The sequence below is a fragment of the Peromyscus eremicus genome, chromosome 3 (assembly GCF_949786415.1).
Source record: "Peromyscus eremicus chromosome 3, PerEre_H2_v1, whole genome shotgun sequence".
NCBI lineage: Eukaryota > Metazoa > Chordata > Mammalia > Rodentia > Cricetidae > Peromyscus > Peromyscus eremicus.
In genome coordinates this window covers 124,409,556-124,431,300 of record NC_081418.1, presented here as the reverse complement: position 1 = coordinate 124,431,300, position 21,745 = coordinate 124,409,556, and the positions used below count along the sequence as shown (strand labels likewise).

General features: G+C 42.7%; 1 pseudogene; it reads right to left on the bottom strand.

Moving 5' to 3' along the window:
* Window positions 1-13,714: 13,714 nt before the first annotated feature.
* On the bottom strand, window positions 13,715-14,179 carry LOC131906048 (small nuclear ribonucleoprotein Sm D2-like; annotated as a pseudogene).
* Window positions 14,180-21,745: the final 7,566 nt, after the last annotated feature.

Below are 21,745 nucleotides of genomic sequence, written 5' to 3'. Positions count from 1 at the left end.
AAAGCTGCTCTCAAATTCCCAATCCTTTTGCTTTAGATCCTGAGTGCTGGGACTATGGGTGTGCACCACCATTCCTGACCTTAAAATTAGAAAATCTTTAGGACAAATTATTTAGAATGTTACCGAGTTAAAGGAAAAAGGAACCATGAGGCCGATACACAACTTCATGGTAAAGATGTCAAAGCGGGGGACGGAGAGGTGGCTGGGCATTTCAGAGCAGAGTACCCAGGTTTGATTCCAAGCACCTACATGGCAGCTCACAACCATCCATAACTCCAGTTTCAGGGAATCTATTGTCCTTTTGGCTTTTTGACACCAAGCACACTTGTAATGTAGAGACACACCACAAAACACACACACACAAAGAAATTTTTTTGACGTATTCTAAAAGTCATTTGTATATATGAAGAAAGCAAGTAGAAGAGAGAAACAAATGAATATTCTAACAACAGCAACAAATCAGTGAAATGAAATACCACGGAATAAATTTTACATATTAAATATAGCCAAGAGGGGCCAGTGGGATGGGTCAGTGGGTTACAGTGCCTGCCAGCCATCCAGCCTGATGATATGAATTCAGTGCACAGGACCCCACATGATGGAATTAGAGAATAAACTCCAGCAAAATGTCATCTGACCTCCACACTCATACTCTGGTATACTCAACCATATACACACACATTCACAAATAAATAAATAAATTTGAAAGTATATGTACATATATATACATACACACATGTATATATAACATATGCTATAACACACACATATGTAAAATACAATGAACTGATGAATTCCAAGATCTGATCAAGTTATCTAGGACATATCACAGCAATGTAGAGTAGGTGAGAGGTTAAGAGGATGTAAAGGACTGAATGTGAATGTTCAGCAAGCATATAGGAAGAGTTCTAGAAAGGGAGTCAAAGGCCTGGGTACTGTAGTTGCATCTTGAACGCCCCTCGGGGCCCATGTTTTGAAAGATTGGTCCTCAGCCTCCGGTACTATTGGAAAGTAGTGGAACTTTAAGGAGACAAGGCCTGTATATTAGTTACTTTTCTGTTGCTGTGATAAAAGGTCATGAGCCAAAGCAGCTTTTAGACGAAAGGATTTATTTTAGCTTAAGGTTCCAGAGAGATATACTCTATCCAGGGCAGGGAAAGCATACATGGTGGGAAGAGGAAGATGGTTGATCACAGTTCCATCCACACACTGGAAAAGAGAGAGAGACAGAGACAGAGACACAGAGACAGAGACATAAAGAGACAGAGACAGAGACAGAGGGACAGAGGACAGGAAGTAGGCTAAAGCCCACCCTGGTGACTTCCTCCAATAAGGCTGCACATCCTAAGGTTTCATAACCTCCCCAAACAGCACCACCAGCTGTGGATGGCATTGTCAAATACCTGAGCCTGTGGGGGGACATTTCTCCTCCAAACTACCACAACGCCTAATAGAAGGAAGCTAGGTCGTAGGTGGAATGCCCTTGAAGAGATTTGGGAACAGCGCACTTCTTCTTGTCTTTCACTTTGTGGTCAGCAGGAAGTGATCAGCTCCTCTTGTCCACACACATCATAATATACAGTGCCACCACAGGCCCAAAGCAGCAGGGCTAATGACTTGGCTTGTGAAATGAGCCAAAATAAACCTCTTTTTTTTTAAATTAACTTCATCATCTCACATGCTTTGTTATAGTAATGGAAAGCTAATTAACAGCAGGAGAAGGAAAAGTCAAGAGAATCAATCATTTGAAGATCTCTGCTGAGGGCCAGCAAGATGGCTTAGCAGGTAAAGGTGCTTGCCACCAAGCCTGGTGACCTGAGTTCAATCTGAGGAGCCCAGGTACAGACGAAAGGGAGAACTGAAAGGTGGCTTCTGACTTCCACACATGACTTTCACACTTTTGCACACACACGTAAGTAAACATAATAAAAAATTTTAACTCAGCAACATCAAGTATAGAACAGGGAGCTGGGCATGTGACTCAGTTGATTGTGTGACTAGAAATTAAGAAACTCTGAGCTGTTCTCCAGGACCTCAGAAGAAATAACAGACAAGAAAACCAGCTGTCTGGATGAAAGAGTCAGTGGTATGGAAGAAACAAGAAAATTGAGATTTGGAAAATAAACTATATGACCACCTCAAGACACTCAAGAACAAAACACTTGTTAAAAGTCCAATATTACTGATAAAACTCTCAGGGCATTAGGAACACAGGAACATTCACAACAATGTAACTTTCATTAAGAAAAACAAACAAGCTGCACCCACCCACACCTTTAATCTCAGCACTTCGGAGGCAGAGGCAGGTGAATTTCTGTGAGTTTGAGGCCAGCCTGGTCTACAGAGTGAGTTCTAGGACAGCCTCCAAAGCTACACAGAGAAACCCTGTCTCAAAACAAAAAGAAACAAGCAAACAAAAAGCAAAACAAAAAGAAACAAATAAACAAAAATCCTGTCCAGCAGCTCAGGAGGCAGACACAGACAGATATCGAGTTTGAGGCCAGCCATGTCCTCAAAGTGAGTTCTAGGACAGCCAGGTGACAGAGAAACCTTGTCTTGAAAAAACTAACAAACAAAAAAAAGAAAAGAAAAGAAAAGAAAAAACGTTACATCTAAGTGACTTGTGTGTGTGTGGTATTAGGCATGTACATGCTAGGCAGATATTCTACCAGTGACATCATATATAATTGCAAAATACTGAAAAACTTTACCCAGATGTGGTGTAATTCTAGTATTTGGGAGGCCAAGGCCCGAGGAAATAAGTTTGAGGCAAGACTGGGCTACATACCCTGATCCTGTCTCAAAAACAAAATACCCTGGAAAATGCAGACACCTACTTTTACCTCTTTGATTCAACATTATAATGGAACATTTAAATATCTCCCCCAGGGCCAGCAAGATAGCTGAGTGGGTAAAGGAGCTTGTGGTAGAAGCCTGAGGACCTGGGATCAATTCCCAGAAGCCACATAAACATGGAAGGACAGAATAGACTTCACAAGGTTGTCCTTTGACTTCCACATATGTGCTGTGATATGCAAGCCCATCTACATGCACACACACACACACACACACACACACACACACACACACTCACACTTTAATCCTAGCACTTCAGAGGCTAATACAAATGGATATTCAATATGAGGGCTAGCTGGCAAATCGGTGCTACAAATGAACAAAACAAAACAAATAATAATAACAATAATTAAAAAACCCCAACAACCTCTCCAAATGAAAACAAAGCCCTCAAACTTGAAATAATATACTAAAACTCCTACTAGGTTAAATAAGTAATTTTACAAGATCACAGGAGACACAGCCAATTTAAGACAATTTATTTCATTACAATCAATGCACAACTGGAAATCACAGTGCAAAATGCAGTACCACTTGCAATAGTACAAAACAAAACCACAAAACAGATGTGAATCTAACAAACACCAGCGAGGTTGGTGTCTTAGTTAAGGTTTCTATTGCTGTGATGGAACACCATGACCAAAAAGCAAGTTGGGGAGGAAAGGGTTTATTTGGTTACACTTCCACATCACTGTTCCTCATCAAAGGAAGTCAGGACAGGAACTCAAACAAGGCAGGAACCTGTAAGGAGGAGCAGATGCAGAGGCCACGGAGAGGTGCTGCTTACTGCTTATTTCCCATAATGGCGTGCTCAGCCTGCTTTCTTATAGAACTCAGGACCACCAGCCCAGGGATGGTACCACCCACCATGGGCTAGACCCTCCCCATTGATCACTAAGCCATTTCCTCAACTGAGGCTCCTCTTCTCTGGTGACTCTAGTTTGTGTCAAATTGACACACAAAACCAGCCAGTACAGTTAGTGTCTGAGAGAACAAAACACTGACCCACACAATCAAAGCAGAGCAAGACAGACAGCAAACTGCAGTATGCTTATGGTTAGAAGATTCAGTATGGTTAAGGTGTGCACTCTCCCTGAATTTGATCTATAGATGATGATCTATATGATCTATTCAGAATTCCACCGGGAGTTTTGGGAGAAATCAATGAGTTGATTTCTAAGAATTATGAAAGAAAAGGAACTAGAATGACCAAAATGGCTTTTAAATTTTTAGTTGTGTAAAAAAAAAGTATGTGTGCATGCATGCATGCGTGTGTGCTTGTGTATGCGTGCGTGTGTGTGTGTGTGTGTGTGTGTGCGCGCGCGCGCATGTGTGTGTGTGTGTGTGTGTGTGTGTGTGTGTGTGTGTATACTCATAGCATTCATGGAGAAGTCAGAGGACATCTTTTGGGAGTCAGTTCTCTACTATAATGGTTTTATGTTCACATAGTTGTGCAACCATCCCCAAATCTAAGTTAGAATACTCCCAACACCCAAAAAGAAGCCTTGTAGCCATCAGCAGTCCAGTCCTGTCTCCCACTTCATCCCTAAGGAACCTCTCATTCACTTTCTGTCTCTGTAGATTTTCTCATCTTGACACATTGTAGGAGTGGCATTATACAGTGCTGTCTTTTGTGACTGGCTTCTATCACTTAACTCATTGTTTTCTCAATCCTTCCACATCATAGCATGTATTAACATTTTACTCCTTTTTATTTTGAATAATATTCCCTTGAGTGACTATATACACTATATTTTATGGATCTGATTACCGGTTGATGGACATTTATTTCTTTTTCCCACCTTGGAGATATTGTGAATAGTGCTGTATAAATTACTATTGAAGTTTGGGGAAGACATTTTTTAACTCAGTTGGCTGAGTGTTTGCCTACCATTCCTAAAGCCCTGGGTTCAAGCCCGACCAGATAAACTGGGCATGGTGCTGCACTACTATAATTCTAGCATGCAGGGAGGTAGAGACAGAAATCAGGATCCTCTTGACCTTCCTCATAAGCAAAAATTAAGAAAAGTTTATTTAAGGTGTATATATTTTATATTTGTGCACCTGTTTATGTGTACCATATGCATGCAAGTCCCTTGGAGGGCAGAAGAATGTGTCGGATCCCCTGAAGCTGAAGTTGTAGGTAGCTGTGAGTTGCCCAATGTAGGTGCTGGAAACCTAACTTGGGTTCTCTTCAGAAGCAGGAAGTGCTTTTAAATGCTGATCAATCTCTTCAGACCTCATTTATTCATTTTTGAGACAGGCTCTCACGATGCATCCCAGGCTTCCTCAAACTTGAAATTTTTCTTCCTCCACCTGTTATATTCTGGGGTTACGGGTGTGTGCTGCAACACATGGCCTTTGATTATTGACAAAGGTACAATGGACATCCAAAAAAAGATTGTCTTTACAGCAAATGGTCCAGAACAATCATATACACAAAAGCAAAAGATGACTATTGAGGGACTGGGGGTGAAGCTCAGTTGGTTGTGTGCTTGCCTATCACTCCTGAAGCCCTGGGTTCAATCCCCAGCACCGAATAAACTGGGCATGGTGCTGCACCACTAATTCTAGCAGGCAGGAGGTGGAACTAGGAGGGTCAGATTTCAAGAGCCTCTTAAACTTCATCATAAGCAAAAATTAACTCACTGTGTATTCAGAAGGTTAATGTGCAGACCAAATCATACAATTTCTAGAAGAGTGAAAGTATAGAAGAAAATGTCGTAACATGGATCAGGGAAAATTTTCTTAAGTATTGAGTCAGAATAGAAAGACAGGGAAAAGTAAGGGGGCAGGAGAGGGAAAGAGGCCCCTCACACTGGGATGGAGTTTGCCTCCTGCTGACTGAGAATCAAGAAACTAAAACACAACTGAAAATTACAAAGGTGAAGGTCTCTTTTCCTAATGATATCTCCAACGAGAGTGTTCAAAGCAACAATTGAATTGTGCTTGCTTAGGGCCATGATGTCTGCAACCTTTAGCTTTCCTGTGTTAGCTGTAAGCAGAAGTTTCTGTCCTGCCAGAACTCTCAAATACCCAGCAGCTGCTTCCCAAATAATTGACTCAGGGGCTTAATATTACTTATAAATCCTCAGCTGGTAGCTCAGGCTTATTACTAACTAGCTCTTACACTTAAATTAATCCATAATTCTTGTCTATGTTTAGCCACATGGCTTGGTACCTTTTCTCAGTACGGCATTCTCGTCTTGCCTCCTCAGTGTCTGGCTGGTGACTCCTGACTCTGCCTTCCTCTTCCCAGGATTCTTAGTTTGATCACCCTGTCTATACTTCCTTCCTGGCTACTGGTCAATCAGTGTTTTATTAAATCAGTTTGAGTGACAAATCTTTACAGTGTACAAGAGGATTATTCCACAGCATTTCCCTCTTTTTGTCTAATTAAAAAGGAAGGTTTTTAGCTTTAACTGAAGAATGGATAAATAAAATGTAGTACATATACACAATGGAGTACTACTCAGCAGAGAAAAACAATGACATCATGAGGTTTGCAGGCAAATGGATGGATCTAGAAAAAATCATCCTGAGTGAGGTAACCCAGACTCAGAAAGACAAACATGGTATGTACTCACTCATAGGAGGATACTAGATGTGAAACAAAGATGACTAGACTGCTACTCACAACTCCAGGGAGGCTACCTAGAAAACAGGACCCCAAGAAAGACACAGGGATCGCCCAATGACAGAGAAATGGATGAGATCTACATGAACAACATGGACATGAGTAGGGGTAATGAAGGATAAGGGGCAAAGGAAAGAGAGCTTAGGGGAGCAGGAGATCCCAGCTGGATCAACAACAGAGAGGGAGAACAAGGAATAAGAGACCATGATAAATGAAAACCACATGGGAATAGGAAGAAGCAAAGTGCTAGAGAGGTCCCCAGAAATCCACAAAGATACTTCCACAATAGACTACTGGCAATGGTCGAGAGAAAGCCAGAACTGACTTACTCTCGTGATAGGATGGCCAAACACCCTAACTGTCATGATAGAACTCTCATCCAATGACTGAGGGAAGCAAATGCAAAGATCCACGGCCAGGCCCCAGGTGGAGCTCTGAGAGTTCAATTGGCGAGAAAGAGGAGGGATTGTATGAGCGAGAATTGTTGAGAGCAAGATTGGAAAAAGCACAGAGACAAATAGCCAAACTAATGGAAACACATGAACTATGAACCAATAGCTGAGGAGCCCCCAAATGGATCAGGCCCTCTGGATAAGTGAGACAGTTGATTAGCTTGAACTGTTCGGGAGGCACCCAGGCAGTGGGACCGAGACCTGTCTTTATTGCATGAGCTGGCTGTTTGAAACCTGGGGCTTATGCAGGGACACTTAGCTCGGCCTGGGAGGAGGGGACTGGACCTGCCTGGACTGAATCTACCAGGTTAAACTGAATCCCCAGGGGAGTCTTTGCCCTAGAGGAGATGGGAATGGGGGGTGGGCAGGGGGGAAGGTGGGTGGGTGGGAGGGAGGAGGACAGGGGAATCCATGGCTGATAAGTAAAATTAAATTAAATTATAAAAAAAGAAAAGAAAAAAGAATAAAAAAGTAAGATTATATACAACAAAAATAGTTATTAAGTAAGAATTACAGTAACAATATCCAATCCATTTGCATTTAGCAAAATTTAGAGACAATACTTAATTATCTATCTTATCTTGGTGAGTCTAAAGTTTTGTATCTAGTTTACTTTCTGATATAACTAAGGAAAACTATAATTATAACTATTTAGTCTTCAACTCTATCAAAAATCCCAGGAGGGTGAAATGTTACCTAATGACAGGGACCTCAAGCTACCTGGACAGTCACCCAAAGTTCCTCTGCAACGTTGGGGCATTCAACTCTGGCCTACAGGCCTAGTATGTCTGACAGACTTTCCTGTGAACCAAGATTTTTGAAGGACTGTCTCACCTTGTCTTGGTAAAGTTCTGCAGTCACTTTCTTTTTCATCCTGCTTGTCCGATTTGGACAGCATACTGTCAACCATCAAGGGCAAGGGCAGTTTCTTTGCCCACAGTTAGCTCTCTATCACTAACTCTGAACAGTGTACCCCATAAAACCACTCACAACCTCACCACAGAGGGAAATTCTCAAAGAGAAATACATGAGCTAGATCATCTGATTTTACTAACTTTAAAACTTGACGTAAAATTTAATTTGTTTAATTTTTTTTTGAGACAGGGTTTCTCTGTATAGTTTTGGAGCCTGTCCTGGATCTCGCTCTGTAGAACAGGCTAGCCTCGAACTCACAGACATCCGCCTGGCTTTGCCTCCCGAGTGCTGGGATTAAAGGCGTGCACTACCACCACCCAACCAATTTGTTTAATATTTAAACCTTGTTGAATAGTACATCCTCTGACCAATGTAGATCCATAAAATCATAAATATAAATATGTATGCATATATATGTTGTGCATTGTAAAGACACCTTCCTATGACTTTGTCTTGAGAAGTCCACACTCATCTTACATTAGTACTGTAATTTTCTGAAGCATCTGTCTCTGTCTTGCTCTCTCTTTGTCTCTCTTACTCTCTGTCTCTCTCTGTCTCTGTCTCTGCTTAAACCTAAATCCTTCATTCTCCTTTATCTTAATGAACTCACTGTTTGCTTCACTCTGATTCTTCCTAAAATTCTTTTCAACAGCATTGTCAAGGGTCTGAGTTTACCTGAATGGAGGTCCCTAAGAAGGATGAGAACTCCTGAGGCTGTTTGTGGCAGAACTCCTTGCCATCACTGACAGATATCATATATTTAAAAATGTAATTGGTAAAAGAAAAATATGTCAAATGAGACTTTATCCAAATTAAGAACTATTGTTTTTTAAAAAAAACACTGTTAAGCAATAGAGCAGTTCATGGTTTCATAATGCCTGTAATCCTCACACTCAGGAGACTGAGGCAGGAGGATCACAACTTTCCAGCCAGCCTGGGCTATTTTGTGAGACTCAGTCTCAAATGACAAATAGGACCAGTAAGATGGCTAGATGGCTCCATGGGTAAAGGCACTTGCCACATATATTGATGATCTGGGTTCAACCTCCAGATTCCACAGTGGAAGGGTAGAACTAAGTCCTGAAAGTTACCCTCTGACCTCTACGAGTGTACCATGGCTCACACGGTCCATGATGATGATGATGATGATGATGGTGGTGGTGGTGGTGGTGGTGGTTAATTAAAATAAAACAACCAAAAAGGAGGCTGAAAAGATTAGTCACAAATTAGGAATCGAGATTTACAAAAAATATTTAATAAAGGATATGTATACATAAAATACAATGAGCTCCCAACAGAAGGGGATGTTGGTAAAGTAGAGGCCTGAGTTTGAGTCTTAGCATCCATGTTTAAAAAACCAGGCTTGGTAGTGCATAATTGTTAACCCAGCACTAGGGAGGTAGAGACAGACAGCTCCTTGGGGCGCCAAGGCTGGCCAGCCTACACTTCTGTAGAGCCTCAGGTCCCAGTGGAAGATTCTGTCTCCATAAACAAGGCAGATAGATCCTGAGAAATGACACTGAAGTTTAGCTTCTTACCTCCACATATACACAGAAAGGTGCTGAGAGAATTGGCCCAGATATGGTGGTGTGGTTTTAGCCCAGCACTTTGGAGGCAAAGGCAGGTGGATCTTTGTGATTTTGAGGCTAGTCTGTTCTACACAGTAAGTTTCAGGCTAAACAGTGAGATTTTTTGTCTCAAAAACAAACAAACAAACAAATAATACAAAACAAAAGAGATAACATTTCTAAATGAAAACCGCAGAAGGATAACCATTCAAAGCCAAAAAGAAAAAAAAAAAATCACCGTTCATTGTATCTTATAGTTCCAGCATTTGGGAAGTGGAGGCTAGAGGATCACGAATTCCAAGTCATTCTCAGCTAAATAGAATGCTCAAGACTAGCCTGAGCTACATGAAACCTTGTCTTAAAACCCTTCAGCAACCCACCAACCAACCAACCAATCAAACACACACACACACACACACACACACACACACACACACACACACACACACACAAAACCAGTAAAGATGTGGAGCAGCTAGAATTTTGTTCCCGTGAGGATACAGAATTGTATATCAACTGATTGATAGATTGATTAATCAAGACAGGATCTTGCTATGTTGCCAAGTTTTACCTCAGACTCACAAAGTAGCCCAGGCTGGCCTCAAGGTCTGGCAATCCTCCTACGGTGATATTTACAATAGCTTTATTGTCAAACTGGAGACACTCCAAATGGCCCAAATGGCACATGGAGAAAACTGATTCATCCATACTGTAGATCACTTATCTGCAGTCAAAATGGACCCGCCACTGATGTAATCAATAGTGTTGAATCGCAAACAACTATTCCCCGTGACTCTAAAGGGCACAGACTGGAATTTGCTAAGTATGTGAAATTGTATGAAAGGGAAGATTGAGGCTGGAGGGATGGCTCAGAGGTTAAGAGCACTGGCTGCTCTTCCAGAGGAGGCAGGTTCAATTCCCAGCACCCACATGGTGACTCACAATTGTCTGCAACTGCAGTCTTAGGGAATCTGGCACCCTCTTCTGAGCTCTGTGGGTGTGCACACACATATACACGTAAATATTAAAAAATAATAAAAACAATAAAAAGCAAAACCTTAGAGGCCACAGAGATGGCTCAGCAGATAAAGGCACTTGACACCCAGCCTGGTGAGCTGAATCAAACCTCTGGTCCCCTCATGGGGAGAGGAGAGCACTGACTCCTAGAAGCTGTCCTCTGGCCTCCACACGTGCACCATCTCACATGCTCCCCTCCTACAAATAAGTAAATGTAATAAAAAGCAAAAGACAAAACACACCAAGTGGGCGGGGGTGGGTGGGGTGGGGCAAATAAATGGCTGTGTAGGGCTCGAGGTGGAATGAAGACCCAGTATGAAAGGGACAGCAGGGAATTCTGGGAGCAGTGGAAATGTTCTGTGTCTATGGTAGTGATTACACAAATGCATGTTTTTGTCAATACTGAAAAATGTGTGTTTTAGGTACCTAACTCTCAATAAACCTGACTTTAAAATATTATGCTTGGAGGACTTTAGATAGAAATGCGACTAAAAATACACACGAGACCATAACAATGAAATGGGATAGTATCGTTCTAAGCTAAAACACTCTCCACTCTGTTTCTGTGTGGGCAGAGTACAGACAGCCTAGTTTATTTTAGCCATCCTGTTAACGGTGCATGTTTAAAAATTAAGGGTAAACAATCAAGGGTAGAGATAAAATACAGGCATCTCTTGCTTACCACCACCAATCTGCTATAGAACTCAAAAGCAGAAGGAGGCCAGGTTCTCATTGTCTCTGTTTTTGAGACAGGGTTTCATGTAGCCCAAGCTGGCCTCAGATCCACTGTAGAGCTGAGGCTGGCCTTGAATGTCTGGTCATCTTCCCAAGTGCAGCGATCACAGTTGTGTTTGGCCATGTGTGGCAAGTTCCCACCATCTTTGTTGTTGTTTGGTTTGAGACAGGCTCTTGCTTTGTAGCCCAGGCTGTCTTGAGCCACGAGGGCCAGCTTTAATCCGTATCTTTTAAAGAAAAATGACAAAGTGAAACACATTGACATAAAAAACCAATTTCCTAAAACATGAACAAAGTACAATTTGACACTAGTATACACGTGACACTTAGGGTGTTAAGATTGATTGACTAATTGATTGGCTAATTGATTGACTAATTGGTGTTTTGCAGACAAGATCTTCCATAGCCCAGGCTGGCATCAAACTCACTATACGTAGCCAAGAATGGTCTTGAACTTCTAAGCTTCTCACCTCCACCTCCCAAGTGATATTCACATTAAGAAGTTAAAAGGTAAATCTATTCCTTAACTCAAAACTGTTTGGTACTGGCACAGAATGGACATAGAGACCAAAGAATACAGGCCTTGAAGTTGGGATCCAGGGCCCTACTAAGTGTTGGGTAACAGGTTCCTCCCACGGTTGAAACATTCCATCTTGCAGGAAGCTCCTTGAGCAGGAAGGTCGACAACACAAAACAGGACGTCCCTGAAACTGAGCAGGTTTACTAGGCCCCTCTCTGCCAGAGTAAGCAATAAAAGCTGAGAATCCTTCTCAGATAAGAGGACGCTGAGCTACAACAAATACTCTGAAACCCTAGGGGCTGCCAGGAAGAGCAGAGACCAGCCGAGCTGCCTGCAAGAGGACTAGACCAACCGAGGTCTCTGGAAAGGACACTCTCCAACCTGCTGAGCTGCCCTGCCGTGTGCTCCAGGTCCCAGCTTTTGTGAGCTGTCACCCATGCTGGGGTGGACTTTGGTGATACAGCTGTCTGTGAGTCATTTCTGCTCCTGTAAGAAACCCAACACCCATCTTCCTGTAAGCAACCCCAATAAAATTCATGGGTCTTCCATGTTGGACTTTGGTGGTATCTGTACTTTGGTCTGTAGTGGGTTCGCTATCTGGGATGAGTATATGTGTGCCCCAGGAAATGTTCTGTCAACCAACAAAATGCTAATTAACCACTCTACCTCCAAGTTTCAACCCCATTCCTTTATATGCTGTGTCTGTTTGCTTTTGATGCAGGGGCTCACCATGTAGCCTTGGCTGGCCTGAAACTCACTATGTGCACCAAGCTGACCTTAACTCATAGAGATCCACCTGCCTCTGCCTCGAGTGCTGGGATTAAAAGTGTGTGCCACCACCGCCTGGCTATTGTTTTTATTTTTTACTTTATAAGATTTATTTTTGCTAGGTGATGGTAGCACACACCTTTAATCACAGCACTTAGAAGATAGAGGCAGGGGCTGGAGAGATGGCTCAGAGGTTAAGAGTACTGACTGTTCTTCCAGAGGTCCTGAGTTCAATTCCCAGCAACCACATGGTGGCTCACAACCATCTGTAATGAGATCTGGTGCCCCCTTCTGGTGTGCAGGCAGAACATTGTATACATAATAAATAAATAAATCTTTAAAAAAAAATTAAAAAAAAAAAGAAAGAAGACAGAGACAAGTGGACCTCTATGAGTTTGAGGCCAGCCTGGTCTACAGAGCAAGTTCTAGGACAGCCAGGGCTATGCGGAGAAACCCAGTCTCTAAAAACAAACAAAAACATTTAATTTTCATTTTTATTTTCTTAGACTGTATTATTTTATCTAATCACCTTGAAATGGTATTTTTAGAGGTTTGGGGGGGACATATCCCAGGTCCTCACATAAGCTTAGCGTGTCTTCTGCCACTGTGCTACTACCTACCTGGCCTGATACTAGACTTGACTTCATCACTTCCTTTATTCCATTTTAGTTTTCTCAACTTTAGTAACTAAAATGTCTAGGTGATATGAAATCTTGTTTATTTTGTTTTCATTTTTTTTTTTTTGTGTGTGTGTGTGTGTGTGTAAGAGAGAGAGAGAGAGAGAGAGAGAGAGAGAGAGAGAGAGAGAGAGAGAGAGAGCTCTCTTTTTTTTTAATTTTTTAAAAAGATTTATTTATTTATTATGTATACAATGTTTTGCCTGCATGCCAGAAGAGGGCACCAGATCTCATTACAGATGGTTGTGAGCCACCATGTGGTTACTGGGAATTGAGTCCAATAGAAGGCATCAGATACTCTGGAGCTGGAATTACAGGTAAGCTGCCCTATATGGGTGCTCAGAACTGTACTTGGATCCTCTGTGTCTTAGTTAGGGTCACTACTGCTGTGATGAAACACAGTGACCAAAAGCAACTTGGGGAAGAAAGGAAGAAAGGGTTTATTTGGCTTACACTGACACATTACTGCTCATCAATGTGGTGGTTTGAATAAGAACGGCCCCCATAAGCTCATATATTTGAATGCTTTTTGTTGTTGTTGTTGTTGTTAACAAAAAAAACAACAGTGTTTTATTTCCATCCCATTGGGCAAGGCTCAGCAGGGCGAGGAGCAGGCTCTCACAGAGGGAAGAGGCCTCTACTCTACTTGCCGGCGATGAGCGGGTTCCGTAGCACCACAATGACTGAATCCCCACAGGAACATCTTGGAGATGTAGCAGTCCTTGTTGACAGGCTTGAACTTCTTCTTACCCTTGCTGCTCTTGGGGACCTCAGTCCACATCTCTTTCACACTCTCCAGCACCATGTTGCAGTGCCTGTCAAAGGCCTTCACTCGTCCCAGGAACTTCTTGTTGTTGCGACAGTTAATGAGCACCTGTGTATTGTTCTTGACTGACTGGTCAGCACCAAGAGGGGACCTGTATTGAATTCCTCCTCCTCCCGCTTCTGCAGCTCCTCTGGGGTCATCTCACTCTTGGGTTTATTGAGGAGACTCATGGTGGAGGTTTCGCTCGCAGATCACTCCTGCCTCCACTGCGTTGGAGGAGGTGTGTCACCGGGAGTGGGCTTTGAGGTTTCAAAAGCCCATGACAGTCCCTGTCTCTGTCTCTGTCTCTGTCTCTCTCTGTCTCTCTCTGTCTCTCTCTGTCTCTCTCTCTCTCTCTCTCTGTGTCTCTCTCTCTCTGGATCAGGATGTAGTTCTCAGCTATTTCCAGTGTTCACCTACATGCCACCCATGCTTCCTATCATGATGATCATGACTAACCTCTGAACCTGTAAGCAAGCCTCCAATGAAATGTTTTCTTTTATAAGAGTTGCCTTGGTCATGGTGTCTCTTCACAGTGATAAACAGTGACTAAGACAATCATTGAAAGAAATCAGAACAGGAACTCAAGAGGGGCAGGAACCTGGAGACAGGAGCTGATGCAGAGGCCATGAAAGACTGCTGCTTACTGTAGTTGAAAACTTTCTCCAGTCCCACCCTGCCCCACGGTCCTGCAGCCACTTATAAAATAACCACTCAGAGGCTTATATTAATTACAAACTGTATGGCCAAAGGCTTAAGTTTCTTGCTAGCTAGCTCTATCATCTTAAATTAACCTATTTCTATTAATCTATGTTTTGCCACATGGCTGTGGCATTACCAGTCTGCTTGCATGTTGCTCCTTGGGTAGGCTCATGTCTCTTCAGCTTCTCCTTTCTTCTTCCTGTCTCTCTCTTGGATTTCCTGATTGGCTATAGCCTGACTTGCCATAGGCCAGAGCAGCTTCTTTATCAACCAATCATAGCAACACATATTCACAACACACAGAAAGACCATCCTACAGCACTCCTTTTTCTGTCTAACCAAAAAGGAAGGTTTTAACTTTAAAATAGTAAAATTACATATAAAAGAACAGTTATCAAGCAAGAATTACAGTTATAATATCTAGTCTATTTGTATTTGGCAAAATTAAAGAAAATATTTTATCATCTATCCTATATTTGTGAGTCTAAAGTTTCATATCTAATTTCTTTTATCATAACCAAGGAAAATTATAATTATAACTATCTAGTCTTCAACTACATCAAAGACCCCAGAAGGATATAATATTACCTAAGTAAACAGGAAGAGCATTGTAAGCAACTTCCAAAAATCTAGAATGACAAAGACAGCTGGCTGCCTGGACAGTCCCCCGAAGTTCCTCTGCAATGTTGGGGCATCCATCTTCAGCCCTTAGGCTTAGAGTGTCTCAGTTGCTTTTCCCTGTGTCCTGTAGAATGTCTGGCAGTCTTGATGGGGATGTCATTCTGTATGCTGTAAATATGTGTTGCTATAACTGGTTGATAAATGAAACTGTTTGGCCAATGGTAAGGCAGAATAAGGTTAGGTGGGATATTCTAACTATAGAGAGAGGAAGGAGAAAGGAAGCAGAGGAATTGCTGTAAGATGTAAAGCACTGGAAAGCCACAAGCCATGTGGCAAAGTATAGATTTATAGAAATGAGATAATTTAAGATGTAAGAGCTAGCTAGCGAGAAGCCTGAGCCATTGGGCCATATCATTTGTAAATAATATAAGCCTCTGTGTGTTTATTTGCTGCAGGAACCAGATGGGACCAGAGAAAATTTACAACTACACAATCTCCTCTGCAAAGCAGGAACATGAAGGACCATTTTGCCTTGTTTTGCAAAATTCAGTGGTCATTTTCCTAAGGGTCCTGTATGTCCAGTTTATACAATATATTATCAAGCAGTCCAGGCAAGAGAAGTTTCTTGCCCAAATGGCTATTTTTGCCATAAAAAAAGCAAACTCCATATGGAGTTTCTTTGATGCCCATCATCCTCTTTGAAGTAATTGGTGTGGCCAGGAGCAGATGTGTCTCATTGTCCAGAAAAGTCTAAATTCTTAAAACATTTTAAATGCCATATTCTGTAGCCTTTGAAATGTTTGAAGATTACCTACCTAATTGAAATATATCTATGTATACCTAGAAAACTTAACTAACATAACTATAAGTTTGATTACTGTAGATGACTAATTATTAATCTGTATTTCTTAATTATACATTATAATTTCAAATGAGCTGCACAAACATAATACCTTAAACAAGAGTAGAAATATACATACAGTATAACAAAATTAACTTTAAATTTCTATCAATAAACTAAAATCCGTAGCAATGTAAAACATTTTAAACAAGTTGTTGCTCTTTAAAAGTAGATTCAATAATCTACCCTTTCATCCTATATATCTATATCCTACATTTCTATATCAGCTTACTGGTTTGCTTCCCATGGCTTTCTCAGCCTGCTTTCTTATAGAACCCAGGACCACCCAGGCAACACCCACAATGAGCTGGGCCATCCCACACCAATTACTAATTAAGAAAATGCCTTACAGGCTTGCCTACAGCCAGATCTTATAGAGGCATTTTCTCTCTTGAGGCTCCCTCCCCTCTAATGACTCTAGCTTGTGTCAAGTTGACCTAAACTCAGCCAGCACACTCTACTAGAGTAGTATATACTCTTAACCACAGAGTCATCTCTCCTGCCTGTTGTTTATTTTAATTTGTAGATGTATATGGTGGTTTAAATGATAATGGCCCCCATAGACTCATATGTTTGAATGGTTGTTCCTCAGTTAGTGGAACTGTTTGGGAAGGATTAGGAGATGTGGCATTATTGGAAGAGCTGTGGCCTTGTTGAGGAAGGTGTGTGAGTGGAGGTATGCTTTGAGGTTTCTAAAGCCCAAGCCAGGACCAGTCTCTCTCTCTCTCTCTCTCTCTCTCTCTCTCTCTCTCTCTCTCTCTCTCTCGCCTGAATATCAGGATGTAAAGCTCTCAGTTACTGCTCCAGCACTGCAGCAGGCCACAGAGTATATTATAGAGATTCAGCTGTATATAATAAGCTATACCTTGACTGACCAAGGAGTCCTTCAAGAGGAATCTATTTATCAAGGAATATTTGGTGTTATTTAGCATATATATATCAGCTGTCTTCTGCTATGAAATTCTTGTGCAAGGATATATTACTAGGCCATATGGCAAACAGTTTAGCTTCTCAGAGCTACTGCTGATCCACTAGGTAACATGCCTGCAGGGCCTAGGAGACAGGCAGTCTGTAGATGCATAGCTTTGTTTCTTGTGCAAATGAAGTTCATACTTCCCTTTCCCAGACAGGGAAAATGGCATTCCAGAGCAATTGACTCAGAACAAAGGAGGTTTTTGCATATCCAAGTGGAGTTAAGGGTGGGGCAGGATTCCTGGCCAGAGTAGAGTTGAAAGAGCAAGGCAGTTTCTGTAGATGGTAGACAGAGCCGTGTGACCAGAGAGAAGAGAAAGGTAGAGATTCTACATATGGTAAGGCAGATCTTTTGTAGGGAATGGCTCAGGCCGAGGAGTGAGAAGCAAGGAAAAGTTTTTTGTAGACTGTAGGTGGATTTGTATCAGGTCAGGAGAGGAGAAGAGGGAGGAAAGATGGAGGATGTAGGAACAGAGGATGAAGATGAGATTGAAGGCATAAGAGCTTAGTTACTATTAGGCTATGAGGGGACAGAAAAAGAAGGGACAAAAGGACTGGGTGTCAGAACAGAACTGAAGCTGTATAAGATAGAATTTTGTCTTAGAGAAATAAAGTAAATGGATAAAAGAGTATGGTATACATAGATTCTTTTCCCTCAGATAACCCCCGCTGGATGTAGCATCTTCCCCAGGACCCTGGGAAGGATTTTCTCAGGGCAGGCCCTTGGGAAAATTCCATTACAGCACCATGCCTGTCTGCTTCCTGCCATGATGATCATTGAACCCTCTAAACTGTAAGCAAGCTCCCAATTGAGTGCTCTTCACAGCAATAGAACTCTAAGCCAATGTGTTAGTCAGGGTTCTCCAGAGGAACAGAACTGATAGAATGGATCTATATCAAAGCGGGATTTATTAGATTGGCTTACTGTTTGGGTAATTCATCAATGGCTGCCTTTACTAGAGAGGCTGACATCATAGTGGTTGTTCAGTCCATGAGGTTGAATGCTTTAGCAGCCCCAATCTGGTGTTGATGCTGGAGGATTACTGGAGAGCCCCTGGTCTTCAGTTCACATGGGAAGGCTGAAGAAGCCGAGTTCTGATGTCACTGAAGAATGGCAGTGACAGAAGCAGTGGCGGCAGCAGGGTAGATGAACTCCATAGCAATGGAAAAGCAGAAAGGCAAAAAGGAAACTCTTAAGCCGGGCAACAGTGGTGCATGCCTTTAATCCCAGCACTAGGGAGGCAGAGGCAGGCAGATCTCTGAGTTCAAGATCAGCTTGGTCTATAGAGTGAGTTCCAAGACAGCCATGGCTGTTACACAGAGAAACCCGGTCTCAAAAAATCAACCAACCAATCAACCAACCAAACAAAAAACCCTCACAGATCATCTACCTGCCTCTGCCTGCTGAGTGCTGAGATTAAAGGCATGTGCCACCACATCCAGCTGGACTGCATATCTTAAACAGAAATCAACTTTCTTGCGGGTGATTTTTTTTTTCCTGAGGCTCTCTGCTTCCTTAGTCTGTTGATGACTGCCTCCTTATTATGTCCTCACGTGCTTGTCTTGGTCTAAGTCAATGGTTCTCAACCTGTGGGTCATGACCCCCTTAAGGACATCAAATCTCCTAGGGGTTGCCTAAGGCCATTGGAAAACAGTTATTTACATTATGATTTATAATAGTAGCAAAATTACAGTTCTGAAGTAGCAACAAAAATAATTTTATGGTTGGGGATCACAGCATGAGGAACTGTATTAAAGAATCGCAACATTGGGAAGGTTGAGAACCACTGGTCTAAGTACTGTGTGTGTCCTAACTTCTTGTAAGGACATCAGTCATCAGGTGTCCACACAGTACAGCTCACTTTTCCTTATCTTTTCTTTTCTTTTTTTTTTTTTTTTTTTTTTTTTTGGCTTTTCGAGACAGGGTTTCTCTGTGTAGCTTTGTGCCTTTCCTGGAACTCACTTGGTAGCCCAGGCTGGCCTCTAACTCACAGAGATCCGCCTGGCTCTGCCTCCCGAGTGCTGGGATTAAAGGCGTGTGCCACCACCGCCCGGCTTCCTTATCTTTTCAAGCCCTCTGTCTCCAAATGCAGTCGAAATGCTGAAGTTAGGATGCTAACATAGGGATAGTGTAACAGACGCAATTCAGCTCATCAGACTATGTCAAGGGGTTATTGTAGAGATTAAATGGTACAGTATGTGCACAGGATGGGGACACATGGATGGTAACAAGGCTAATTGCACCTACACAGGTTACAGATGTAATCTGGGGACCTTCTGTTCGAGGTGTTCGCCTAGCATGGTCCGTGCTTTATGTATGGTCTATTGACTTGACTTGATTTTTCTTTCCTCATTTCCTTTCTTCGTGTGTGTGTGTGTGTGTGTGTGTGTGTGTGTGTGTGTGTGTGTGTGTTTGTGTGTGTGTTTGCGTGCGCGCATGGACATGAGAAGGCACAAGCATGTGGTGGTCAGAATCTATGTAGACTGTCTTTGGACCTTGCTGTTGAGCTCGATGATTCTGCTCGACTGGCTGGCCAGCGAGCCCTAGGACTCCTCCTGCCTCTACCTCCCCATCCCTACCCCTGTCCATATACTGCTAAGACGGCTGGGACTTTTGTTGTTGCGGCTGCTGCTGTTTGTCTGGTTTTGTTTTTTTAAACAGGGCTGCTGAACTCCGGTCCTCACACCTGCTTGGCAAGCTCTTCGCAGCTGAGCCATCTCTCCAATCGTCTCCTTTTTTTTTTTTAAATTTATTTTTAATTTTTTAATGTCTCACATAGTCCAGGTTGGGGCTTGTTATGTAGTTCAGGATAAACTTGACCTCCTGATCCTTTGCCTTCATCTCCCAAGTGCTAGGATTAAACACATGTACCCCACACACAGTATGCACCTCTCCCTTCTCTACTGGGGGTGGAACCCGGGGTCTCACGAACACCAGGAGAACATGCCATTGAGCTACACCCCCAGCCTTATAAATAGTGAGGCTTTTGTCATGCTGCTCCTGAACTTGTCATCCTCCTACCTCAGCCTTTGGAGCATTGGGATTACAAGTGTGCACCACGTGTTCGGCTTTCTGGCTTCCATTAGGATCTGTCACACCGTGTCTGGCCCCTTACTGGTCTCAACAAGATGCTCTTCCTGTGAACGGAGCTCACATTTTCTTTCTGCAACTACTCTAAGCTTGCCTTTAAAATGGGGACACATCCTGTCTCCGCTCCTCACAGCTCAGCAAGTGCATCTCCAAGGCTCCTGCTGTATCTCTTCTTTGGAGACGTCATTTATTATTAAAATTTAATGATAATCACTTATATTTATAGCCCCTTTTCCACTTACAAAGCTCTTTTCTATCCATTATCTCTTTTAATCCTCCCAGCATCTGTGAGGAGGAAGTGTGTTTTTCTCTACTTTACAAATGAAGAAAATAAGACTCTCAAGAGTAGCATCAGAACTTGAGGAGCCCAAGCAGGAGAATTGCTAGAGTTGGAGGCCTGCCAGGGCCGCCTCAAAACAACACCATTACCACCACCAAAAAGCCTGAGGAGGGGTGCACACCTGTAATTCTAGCATTTGTGAGGCTGAGGCAGGAGGATCAGAGTGAGTTCAAGACCAACCTGGGCTACTTGTCTCAGTCCTCCTCTCACACATCCCCTCCCCTGAAAATGTGGCGTTTGTCTTCTGAGCTGCACAGCTCATATGTGGCAGAGTTTGGCCTCAAATTCTGGTCTTTTAATTCTAACATGTCGGAATAGCTCATGTGTTCCGGCATTCTTCTATTAAAGCAAACAAGCGAAGACCATTGAAGCTGGTCAGTGCATGCCTGCAATCTCAGCACTTGGAAGGCAGAGGCACAAAGATCAGAAGTTTGAAGTCATCCTCTATTATACTGTGAATTCCAGGCCAGCCTGGGTTGCAGGAGACCTGGTCTCAACAAATAACCAGATCAATACACAAGCTCCTGCTATCTCTTTTGAAGGAATGCATTATTTAGGACTATTAAGATTGGAAACAACAAAAGCATAAGAGGAACCAGCTTAAGCAGAAATCAAATGTATTGGCTCACTCCAGGGGCTGAGTGGGGAGGTACTCTACAGGGCTGAAGCACTAACATCAGAGGAGCTGTGGACAGAACTTAACAGAGCATCTCTGCTCCACAGAGGGAAACCATGGACCCTGCCCAGTAAGAACTCTCAGTGGACCTTTTGATGTCCTTTTGTTCTAGACCGCCTAGCTTGGCTCAGCAGGAACAGAGTAAAAAGACTGGTTGGAAAGCCTCCAAACTGTGAGCATCCACAGTGGGACACCTGGAGATGCTCTATGAGACCAACCCTTCCTGTCCTCTCCTTCCTACACCTTCCCTCTCCCAGAGAGTCTGGGAATGACACCTGTCTATTTTATGGGTCCTTTGTCCCCAGTGCCCCATGCTGAAGTGCCACACTTCAGGGGCCTCATCCCTGCTTATCGGATGGATGAGTTAGTTCATGAGTCAGGTTTACACAGCACTCTCTCCCTCCGTGGGTATGCCAGTTTTCTTCCTCAGCTTCTGGCCCCCTCTGTAGAGGGGGAAGAGGTATGGGAAGGAGATTCCTTGTCCTGTGTCTC